General features: G+C 36.4%; 1 protein-coding gene across 4 annotated transcripts in view; it reads left to right on the plus strand.

Annotated features, from left to right (window-relative positions):
- Positions 1–12,486, plus strand: part of LOC136848045 (uncharacterized) — a 601,887-nt gene that overhangs the window by 58,434 nt on the left and 530,967 nt on the right. The gene's annotated exons all lie outside the window — the stretch shown is intronic.

Here is a 12,486-nt window from a genome sequence, read left to right on the forward strand (position 1 = left end):
CTTTCAGTAACTGTCAATATAGTTTTCTTCGGACTTGGGCAATGTTAGTATGTACGGTTTGCAGCATAGTAATTTTTCATACGTAATCTTAGAATTGGAGTTACTTTGATTTTTTTTTTTGTAAGTTTTTGTTTGTCCATGTAGGAACTGTATGTTTATGGACAAAAAATTTCATATAATATTCTGCTATAACTGCACAACTGTATCTATTATGTTCTTCCAATTTTGTTCCAAAATTATTAGAGATTTTGTTGAATGTAACTGAATGAGTCGTCCGAGTTATAGATATTAACATGGGCAAAAATGACAGGTTAATCATCATGCAGCTTTGTCAATTAATAATCAGATTAATATTCAAATGAACAATAAGATTAAACAAAGCTGTTTTATTTGTCTTTGTTTTTTCACCTTCTGATAATTAGAAATCCAGTATATAATTATAAAAATGTTATTTTGAAAGCTGATTTTACAATTAACCGAATGCCCTTGTTCGATGTATAATGATTACTCCTTTTAGCTCACTTGTTTCAGGAGAACTGATCTTTTTTCTCACAGTTTTTTAAACTTGTCGTACTGAAAATGTAAGGTAGATGAAGTGTCATTTCTATCCCGTTTTGTCATTCTTGTTTAAAACTTTTTATTTATTTGCTCCTTCATATTTTAGTTAGTACTGTCCATACTTCATTGCGCGGGAGAAAGGGGAGAGAAAAAGAGGGAGGTAGGGAGAGTGAGCCATGTCTTAGTTATTACATTTGAGACGTTCATATAATTTAGTGTACAAAAGTAAGAATGTGATATTTATGTGGTATTTAATTTCCTCCAAAACTCTGTAAATTTCCATTCTCTCTCTCTCTATCTCACTCTCTCTCTCTGTCAGCGTGGAATCTCACTGCACGTTATTAAACATTTACATGAACAAACACGTGTAGAACTAATGTATATTTGATGAAATGTATGGGTTTGTGTCTCTAAATAGCTACGCCTGACCAGTTGTGAATTGGTCCTCATTTGCAGCTTTTCACGATGAACCATTTGCGATGCGTCACTCTGAGATCAAGACAGAGACCATGTTCATAGGGCAAAGGTCAAATAAGATTTTGACTCGGCCCGCACCTTATGCGCTTTGGAACTAGGGACTAAGAGTTGGCTTGTGGAATCCACTGATTGTGTTGGTGTAAGGAATGAGGCGATGGTAGGGTCAGATTTAGAAGATAAAGGTTAAATATGAATTGAACCATAGCCATAACTTTTGAACTAAAACAAGGTAACAACTTCAGATTTATGTTTGGCAAGCATAATCCACTATTGAAACTTATGTGTAGGGTGAAGTCAGCCCATGCTTTTTAGCTTTCTGTAAAAGAAAACTATTGGGTCGGCTTTGTGTGTCCGTCCGCCCTCAGATCTTAAAAACTACTGAGTCTAGAGGGTTGCAAACTGGTATGTTGATCATCCACCCTCCAATCATCAAACATGCTCGGGGCTGCAAACTGGTATGTTGATCATCCACCCTCCAATCATCAAACATGCTAAATTGCAGCCCTTTAGCCTCAGTAGTTTTTATTTTAATTAAGGTTAAAGTTAGCCATAATCGTGCATCTGGCATACCGAGACCACCGGAAGAATGATCTATTTGTACAGAAAACTTGATTGTACCGAAGAAACTTCGTTGCATTTTTTACTTGTTTATATGTTTTTCCTTAAGTTGTAGGTACCTTGTAAGGCGAGAATTTTGATGTCTGAGTATGATGATTGAGTTTTATCAGGTCTTGATAGGTTAATGAGGCAGTACTCATGGGTTTAAAACTCCGACCTCATTAGTTTTGGAATACAGACAGCCTGTAGTTTGTGGTCCCCTTTTGAAGGAATTTGTCCTTTAAATCTGTTTGTCTTTTATGCGATAAATAGTTCATTTAGTTTTTTATGAATGTAGGAATATTCTTTCCTCTCGCACTTGCTAATTGGTCTTTATTTTTCACGAATAGGAAAGGTTTACTTAAATACCTCCCTTTGTAAAACAACTATAATTAAATGAAGATGTTAAAATGCTTGAGTAAATTTCTATGAGGAACTGGTAATTTAACTAAAGTTAGAATTTCTATGAACTTGAAATCCGTTATTGAGAACTTACGCTGCTGGTTAAGTTAAGGGTAAGCCATTGAAGCTATTTGATTACTTCTCGTTGCAAGTGCTAGTTAGGCGTCTGCGCCATGGAAGGAAATTTGAAATTTGTCCTCCAAGTCTCGCAATTTCTGAGAATTTTTAGCTAACTCCTAGAGTAGCTCTCATAACAACACACACATACACACACACACACACACACATATATATATAATACACACACATATATATATATATATATATATATATATATATATATATATATATATATATACACACACATATATATATATATATATATATATATATATATATATATATATATATATATATATATATATATATATATATATATATATATATATATATATATATACATATATATGTTTATGTTTATATATATTTGTATACACATTTGTTTATAGTGTATGTGTACAAGACATTAACTTCTGAAAGTCAGCAATGGTGAGCGATATGCTATTGTTCTTTCACTTGAAATGTATTAGTGTTTCTGTATGTTTATTTAACCCCAAAGTTACAATGTCTGCGATAGCTGTTGTATCCTTAATGTAGTGCTTTTGATAACTAATCACCACGCACAATGCAAATCTATGCTTACTGAAATACATGGGACGTATATCTTTGATCATAGGTACAAGGAGCTGCGTCAACAAGCATTTACCTGCGAGTGTTGGAAATTTCCGAATGTGCGTTTAGTATACATTCCCTCGAGATATTAAACAAGAATACCACAAATCAATATAATGGGTCCAAAAATATATTATAACAAAACTGAAACGTAATTTTCACCATTTGTAGCAACTGAAAGAGAAGAGTGACGGGAAACGTGAAATTTGCCCAGTTCTCAGATGCGGCCATGTATCAGTTTGGCAAACATTTGCTATTGGGGAGGTTTACCAGATATGTATGTTTGTTCATAACTGCAGTGGTGGCCTCCTCTCGATTCTTTCTCAGTATTGGGATACGCTTATCACTGCAAGCCTTGAATCCATGTGGGAAATGAATGAAGAAGCTGCCTTTTGTTGTGAGGATCTTGGTTCGAATACCGCCTCTGAATGGTTAGCTTCTCCGTTTATTTCCCACTAAGGCTTAAGTGATAACCGCATATTACGTATAATATATGCGCGGGATATATTTTGGCCCTAAAAAGAAGCGTATTGCCTATGCAGATGATGCTACTTTTATTTGCAGCGGTCTCATCTCATGCGTTGCTGAATCTCTCAACAGGAGTTTAGCCAATGTTAGTGCATGGTGCAAATTACTGGGGATGAAGTTGAAGAAAATCTTCTCATTTTTCAATGACATGCAGCTCAGTTAGACCTCTAGGTGTCATTCTTGATTGCATATTCATTTTCGAGAAATGGTACAGGAAATAATTAAGAATTTGTAGAGACGTGTCAGTCCTGAATAGTTTTTTTTATTCTGCAATACTTTGCATGTAGTTTCCATGTTAGGTGTTCAACAGTTGACTCATATCGTACATTGTTGGACAAAAACATCCGTTGGATTAAATTTTTTTAAGATCGTAGTATAAATCTTTTGTACTGTCATTTAACATGCTTTAAAAAATGATTCATAATTCTGATAATCCTTTGCATTTAGATCTTCCCAGACTATAACAGCAATCAAAAAACAATAGATATGCAGTTCAGATATACGGTATACTCTGACAGTCTTGCACTTTCTTTTGTGAGGGTCAGTTCCACACAGTTTTCTAGATGTTACCAGCTGTGACCAGACTGAAATGAACCTCCTGGTCGTGTTGTTGAGTCGTTGGAACTCCAGAAATTCAAACTGGGTGAAATGCTTTCCTGTGAAGTAGGGTCACATGACTAATTTCACAGTTGTGTCATCTCATCTACGCTTTCTTGTCATTTCTATTATAGTTTATTCGACTGTATTTATCTTGTGCTCTGTCCTTTGATAAGTGTGTGTTTATTATAAGAGTAAATAAGTTCAGAAAGATATAGCTTACTATAGGAGGTATATATATTATTTTCGAGCCACCAACAAAAATGAAAAGAATCATAAAGATTGCAAGTCGTATCAATGTGGTTATTTCACGTTGTCCGTTGCTGTGCCAGTTGGGAATAAATACCTCGAAAGGTCTTCTATTCTTGTGTGTTTCCTTTCATGTTTCTTCTTTGATCAAAATAATAAGAAAACACTATATGTGCTGACATACATATATATATATATATATATATATATAACTCTATAATGACAACCATAATCCAACCGGCTGCTCTCTCTAACTCTGAATGACTCTCTCTCTCTCTCTCTCTCTCTCTCTCTCTCTCTCTCTCTCTCTCTCTTTCTTACCCCCCACAGTATTCTTTTCCAAATGGTAAGTTATATGTATACCAAGTTTGGTTGAAATTGCTCAATGCGTTTCAGAGTCATGCTGGAACACACATACATACATATGTACATTTTATATATATATATATATATATATATATATATATATATATATATATATATATATATATATATATATACATATATATGTATGTATATTATGCGTGTATATATGTATGTGTGTGTGTAAATAGGCTTGTTTGCAACTTCCACATGGTATTTTGTTACTTTGGTCCAATGCCGTGCCATATACAACTGTGTAAAGGACATGAAAAGAGGTTTTCTTGGAATAAACAGAAATCCCTGAAATACAAGTGGTTTTGCTTATCCGTAGTAAATCACGCCTTATCAAGCACCATAAAACACTTACTGCATAAATTGTAGGCATTTTGTAAGTAATTCTAAGAGCGGTGAGAATTTAATGCCTTGCAGTTCACCGGTAAAAAGAAATAATGTTAGGCTGCCTCAACGTGAATACCTCAAATAGATGATGTATAGTATTTGCGTGACCCAACTTGGAATTATTGTATTATTTATAAGTTATTGGATGTTATATATTTTATACATTATTTTGGGTTAAACACACAAATGCGTTTTATTATGTCCATTGTAGTTTCCAAATTTAGATTTTACTCGTTGATACTGATGTAATTAGTTTCTTTTTTATATCCACATGTCTTTTTAGAATCTCTATTATTGGTAGTGAAAAGAGTGTAATCTCTGATTGATGGCATTATAGATGATTTGGGACGTTAAATTAGTATTATAATTGCTTATTCTTTTGCGTACTAGTGAGTGTATCTCTGTCTTAGGTCCTGAATAATATGGGCGAGTTGCGTTTCTTGCAATGATCAGTTCTCATAAGTGTTGCAAAAAGATGATAACAATTATTCATGATAACAGGTATTTGATTTTTTATTTTAAGAAGAAATTGGTAAGTAACATTCATATTCTGATTGATTTATGGAAACAATTTCACGACACTTTTACTTGCTTTTTGAATTCGTTTTCAATCCAGCTTTTTTAATTCGTTTTCAATACTCAGTTGAAAGTGCTGTCTTATAGCCTGTTTCTTAATCTAACAAATGGAATTCTGCTCGAGATATAGTCCGTAAATGGTTGGAACAAAAGCCGTAGCTTGAAATGGAGAATAATCTGAACTGACTTCAAAGGGAATGAGTGAAGAGTTGCTACGGTTCGCCTTAATGAAACTCGAAGGCTGCTGATTAATTCTGACCCAGGAGCCTCTTCCAGGGCGTCTTCAACACTTTTCTCCCTTTCATAGACGACTTTGAGGGAGGAGCTAGTGCTTTGCCTTTCACGGAAAGTTAACGAGTCTATTTGAGTCTCTCAAAATATCCATGTCCGTCTCTCTCCCTCCTAAGGGAAGCGTTGCTGTTTGGTCTGTCGAAGGTTGCAAGTAGATTCGACTCTCTCTCTCTCTCTCTCTCTCTCTCTCTCTCTCTCTCTCTCTCTCTCTCTCTCTCTCACTTCTTAACCTTTATCAGGAAAATAATATCCTTATAAGTGAAAATAGAGCTTAGTGAGTGGGCCGTTCCCGGGCTTTATTATTCTTTTATATCTACTAAATATTCGGTAATATCCTTCCTTACTTAGGCGATATGCCAGCAGGGATGAGAATGCGTGTGCGTGTGCGTGTGTGTGTGTGTGTGTGTTTGTGTGTGCTGTGCAACACAAAGAACACCTGTGTAATCAGATAATGCAAGCATCGTTAGTTTTGAAATGGAGGCTTAAATGTCAAAGGTTAGCTAGCGGAACGAGAGAGAGAGAGAGAGAGAGAGAGAGATTTTATTTGCAGGCGGCTTGCAGATTATTTCTTACGAGTGTTGCCGGATTCTCATGCATAATAAAAGGAAATAGGCTTTAATTATGTACAAATAATGACTTACTTCTTATTTCTGGTGTTGGCTGCGTACACGTGGTAGCATCACGTACGCACAGACAGAGAGACACACACATACGCACGCACGCATTGATGTACGTGTGTGTGAAGGTGGCCGTTTCTTTTCCTTTGTTGAAATCTCTGTAAATCAGCCATTCTTATTGTCACATATTATTTATATTACAGGCTTGTATTCTTATGGACGCCCAGTAGGTGATGAGTATACAAGTACGAAAATTTTGTGTAATATATTATTTCTATTTAATTATTTACTCGACTCGAATACTTTCCGGGACTATAGTAGTCGACCAGTGGCTCCCAGTGTCTATTCCTTGTCCCTAAATACATTAGTACATTCATAACAATTATTCATAATAACTATGGGAGTCCTTTAACCTACGGACACTTTAACCTCTGACTCACAGTAACTGAGCTTCATTCCAGCCATACAAAATATTTAGGACACTCACCTCGCGTCATGTTGTTTGATCTGACACGCACACACACTCTGTTTATCTATCTATTCCTCTCTCTTGCTCTTTCTCTATTTTTGTAACACGATGATGGAACTGCCTTTCCCTAACATGTCTGTGCTGATTGTTAGTTTCATCTTTGAAACGCATACGTATTTATCTGGCATGATGGTCCCAAGTTACATTGCGAGAGAGAGAGAGAGAGAGAGAGAGAGAGAGAGAGAGAGAGAGAGAGAGTAAATTTCCATTTTACGAAAGTTTAATTTCGAATATATTAATTTATTTTAACTTTTTAACTGTCTGAATAAAACGAAAACAAAGTAAAAAAAATGCACAGTGAAAAGATAAACTGGTTAAAATCCTCGCCAACTCTGATGTTGACGTGATATACTTTACAGACAAAATGAATATCCTTTGCAGAATTTGCGTGAATTCCTCTTTGAATTTCATTTTCATCATTTGGGAACAAAAGAAAAGTTGTTAACTGATTTCCGTCCTCCCTGAATACTTATGCTTGAACTAAATTGCCGATGATTAGTGGCATTAACATATAGATAGGATTTTGAATTTGACTCAAAAAGGCTTCGGATGAACGGGGGAAGGATGGTACACCCATGCGCCTGTCGAAGCCTGGAATGAAATAATCAACAAAGTTTGGTTCCACAAGGAAATAAGAAGTGGAATGCTCTTCGAACTAGTAGAGACGGGGCTTTCAGGACTCGGCCAAAGCTTCCCCACTCTATGGAAATCATTGATAAGAGCCTAGTCGTTAACCGTTGCCACACGACGGACTGTGAAAATAAAGGTTTGAAAACGGCGGTTGATTTAACGTTTAGCCGTTTTTCTTCCGTGTGAAAGGTCCTCCGCACGGGCCGCGTGTTAAGTTTATGAAATATGTTTGTTGCTCCCCATATGGTAAAATAGTCATTATGATTATTTAGTTGCTTAATTAGGTAACTGGTGTTTCAGTTTTCGTGTATGGAAAGTAAAGAGAACCGGCTGATTTCCCTCTGTGAAAGGGTAACCCCCTCCCTCCCCAACCCGCCGCCACCCCACTTCTACAGGGACAGCTTGAATCGTGACGTATTTGTATTCCGAATCCTAGACGCACAGTGACTATCACATCACACTTTCTTATTAGTATGATGCTGATGCTGGTGCTGTCTACAGGAAGCAATCGAAATGTACTGTAATTTATTAAACACACCAAAAATTTATTTATTTACATTTTCAGTTATTTATTTTATCTTTATGCCACAGCAAGAAAATAATGGAAATAATAGAAAAGGATATATTGTGAATGCGTCTCTCTCTCTCTCTCTCTCTCTCTCTCTCTCTCTCTCTCTCTCTCTCTCTCTCTCTCTTCTCAGATCCATGCAGGGGACGGTTATCTGATGTACCAGTTGCTCAACTGTTTGTCTGCCGAAAAAAAAGTTGGAATTACGACATTGTAATACCAATTATAATCACTTGAGTATTTCTATATCCTTCAGCCATTCTTCCGACGTCCAGTATTGCTTTTTGCCAAATTTTATAAAGGTTTAAAAAGCGTTAGGACACGGGATGAAAATTGCTTAAATCCAATAGCTTTGACTAGGCCGTGAAAGGCTCGTGAAGATAACTGTTAGGTTACCGCTGAGTGTTCATTTGATATATTTTTCTGAGTTTATTCGAACTTGAAGACTCCTTTTGCTACTAATACCCCTATATATATATATATATATATATATATATATATATATATATATATATATATATATATTTATATATATATATATATATTGTGTGTATATATATGTATGTATGTATATATATATAATTGCATGTGTATAATGTGTTCCATATATGGTACATATTTTATAGTTTTTATTGTACGTATTTTTTTTAAATAATGTTTAACAACAAGAAAAGACCTTGTAAACAGTATCTCTTGACATGTGGGCCTTCCTCTGTATGTTGTAATATCAGGGTAAATTTGTTTTGGGGGAAACGCGGTCTACGAACGCATGCAAATAGTGTGTGTGTGTGTGTGTGTGTGTGTGTGTCATCGTTAAATGCCCCGGAGAATTAAGTGCAAGCACGCACGCACATCAGTACGGACGCAAGCACTCAGAAAGGCTCTCAAAACTCGCTATGCTTGATTTGAAAGAAGAAAATTTTTACGATTAATAATTTCTATTCAAATCTGAAGGTATGTTTGAATGACACATTAGATTCGTGTTTTTTATATACTGAAAATTGTATTTACCGCAACCATTACTTTTTGTTATTATGGTATATTTTTCTTGCTTGCAGTTTCTTGCCCAAATGTGTAAAATCGTATATTTGAAGTTTTATTTTGCTCTCGTGAACTCAGCAATGACATGACTCTTTTTCGTATCCCCCTCTTCATTTTGGTCATTCCATACCCTATTGTCTATTTACTCTATTTATTTTTTTTTTTATTGAAACCTAAGCAGTCAACGAGCATATATTTATTTATTTGTTTGTTTTTTGAAATGTAAGCAGTCAAGTGCTCGTTGATTTCAATTCTAGACATGAAAGCCAACGGCTTTGAAAATCAAAGACAACATAAGAATTTGTCTCAAACATTTTCCGCGAACATATAATATTCCCTTTTGCTGCTTGTCTCTGGTATATGCATTTGCAAAATACAGAACTTCACAAGCCTTGTCCCTCTTACTTACACACATCGTGTGCATGTGTGTGTATGTCTGTGTAACTAGTGTTTTAACACGTTCACGTAATCACTGTGATCGTCGGAAGTGAAGCACAATCGCTAAATTTTTAAGAGATTCATAAAGATTCATGTCGTCTAAGGAATTTCTAGAAATGACTGTGTTTACACTACTTTGAATGACGGTTTCATTTGTGGAAACCCTGCCCGCCACAGTTAATTTAGCTTGCCTCCGCAGTGCAGTAAAACATGTCATAAAGACGTCGGCAACTTATCGCAGTGAACATCACAAACAGGTTAGACACAAGTCATCGACATATTGGTAGTCCTACCCAGTGTTTCATACGATTATCCAGCAATTGCCATAGATACATTCTCCACCTACAGGCCTTGACTTGCTGTCAACCTGATTTTGGTATGTATGCAGTAAGTTACCCATGTGTGTTTATGGCACGTTTTACCGTAGTGTGGCCGCACCCGAGGATAACAAGGAGCACTTTTGTGAAGTACGTCAGTGTCCACGTTGATGCCATTCCAAGCATCATTGACACTAAGGGGACACGTCTGCTGAAGCGAGGTTGTTCAAGCATCTGCCTAAGTTGGGTTGTCGACATCATCTGCAGAGGTAACTTTTTTGTCATCTTCTGAACTGGGTCAGTTCGTCGTTGTACTCGGCTAGTATTCTGCTGGGCCCGCGTTCGACTCTCCTACCGGCCAATGAAGAATTAGAGGAATTTATTTCTGGTGATAGGAATTCATTTCTCGGTATAATGTGGTTCGGATTCCACAATAAGTTGTAGGTCCCGTTGCTAGGTAACCAATTGGTTCTTAGCCACGTAAAATAAGTCTAATCCTTCGGGCCATCCCTAGGAGAGCTGAGTGGTCTGGTTAAACTAAGGTATACTTAACTTTTCTGAAGTAGGTCTCGCTTCATAATGAATGATTTGTCTATGTTGGCCTCTAGTTTAAGGTACGACCTCACGTCCTTGAGTTCAGTGATGACTTCAGCAGTGACCTCACTGACATGATCGACTTATGAATAACTGGTGCTCCTGTTAGCTGGTAGGCAACTTCTGCCACCCTCTGTAGGCTGAAGCACAGAAAACGGTGTGAGGTGATAGTGGTACAACATGATCCAATAGCAATTTTTGCCAGGCAGTAACTGCGTGTCAAAGAGAGCGACTTGTAATCGAGTTGTGCTTTTGTGCTATTGATCCGTTGGACTTCAGTGTCTTAATTAACAAGGAGATAGCTTTTCGCTCGTGTCACTAGCTTTAAATACGTTCACTATATTCCAGCAGTGAATCTGTGAAACAAGACTCCATAAAAATAAGTGATTCCATTAAATTGACAAAAATTTTGGTTGCTTCATGTAATTACTGTCGGTCAAAGATATTACGTGAACCTACTGAGATGAGTAGAAATTTTATGATATACTAGTTTCATAAATGCCGTGAAAGATATATCTCAGGATAGATGCATGTACAGTATGTACGTAATTATGTAATACATAAGAACCATACCTTTGTGCGTGTGGTTGTGTACATGTGTATATGTATGGTTTTGATGACTTGTAAAACTGGAAATTTAATACGATGTAAAATTGAAAACTTAATGCGATGTCCTCAGTAAAAAGTTGCAAATTCACGTTAACCATTAAATTCTATTTTAACGATCGTTTACTGCAAAAATCTGGAAAAAAACAGCACTCATAAGTCCGTTCTTTTCTTAAATCTAGAGAAAATATTCAGGGAATCTTTATCAAAAGCTCACTGCACGGACAACATTGACTTGCAATAGCCTTTTCGCCTGTACTTCACATCCACGTATTGTTTAGGGAATTGGAATTAAGGTAAATATCATTATGACGTTGTTTTTAAAGTTTGTTAAATCCTGTTGTATAGGTCTGCAATGTGACCTCGTTCTGATAGTCTGGATGCAGGTTCAAATCCTGCTACGGACGTCAGAATTGCCTCATGTTCTTGCTTTTGGATCTTAGGCTCTGTAGTGACACTGGTATCCAAAAAGTGTGAAGAATTCGAAAAGTTACCAGCGCATTGTGATTAATACAACTACACGTTTTATAATCTTTAGCCTAATTTGAAAACATTTAAGTACAAAAAATTATAATCCCGTTTATGATTTAAAGTAAAAATCGTCAAGAGATATGTAGATCGGGATGATACGCTGATAAGACGGCAAGGCAGGACGAGAAGAACACATTCGGTAAAGGTCCTTCTTCGTCAGTGACAAAATGAGCGCTGCCATTTCCTCTCTAATATTTTTTTTATATATATCTGTCAAACCCCTAATTACCTCTTAAAACTTGTGGCTTATTTTTTTTCTTTAGTTGTTATGTTCTGTTTTTCTGTTCTGAAGTTTAGAGATACAAAGAAATGTAACCATAAAACGCCCACAGAGAATATACTTCCGACATAGGGACATAAACTACCATCTCCAGCTCCTTCTGCTGCCCAAGGAATGGATGACTTCTCAGTAAAACTGTCGTCCGAACCTATTTTCCAGTTAACAGTGCCAACGAATGCCCTTTGCAGTAATCCGGCCCTTTGCAGTAATCCGGTAATTCGCCCTTCAAAGAATTGTTGACAGTACAATTATTTGTAATTTTCCCGCATACTTTTCGCTAAAGGTCTGACGATAACAGTCGCCTAGATGTCGTTTTCTTTTGCCAATAATCATGAGTGTTTAAACGCCAGCAGCAGATAGAAAGCCTATATTGATTATGCGACCCAAGCTTTAGATTGTGATAGTTGATTGTGAGTCTAAGTTAAAAAGAGAGAGAGAGGAGAGAGACTGACTACCTATGATTTATTTATTCATTGTTTTACTTCAGTAATCCTCTTTACTTCTAAGGCAAAGCTGCGACGAGAACAAAATGCTGATTACTCTGCCCGCGGAAGTGGATCGTCGAG

The sequence above is a fragment of the Macrobrachium rosenbergii genome, chromosome 18 (genome assembly GCF_040412425.1).
Source record: "Macrobrachium rosenbergii isolate ZJJX-2024 chromosome 18, ASM4041242v1, whole genome shotgun sequence".
NCBI classification, from domain to species: domain Eukaryota; kingdom Metazoa; phylum Arthropoda; class Malacostraca; order Decapoda; family Palaemonidae; genus Macrobrachium; species Macrobrachium rosenbergii.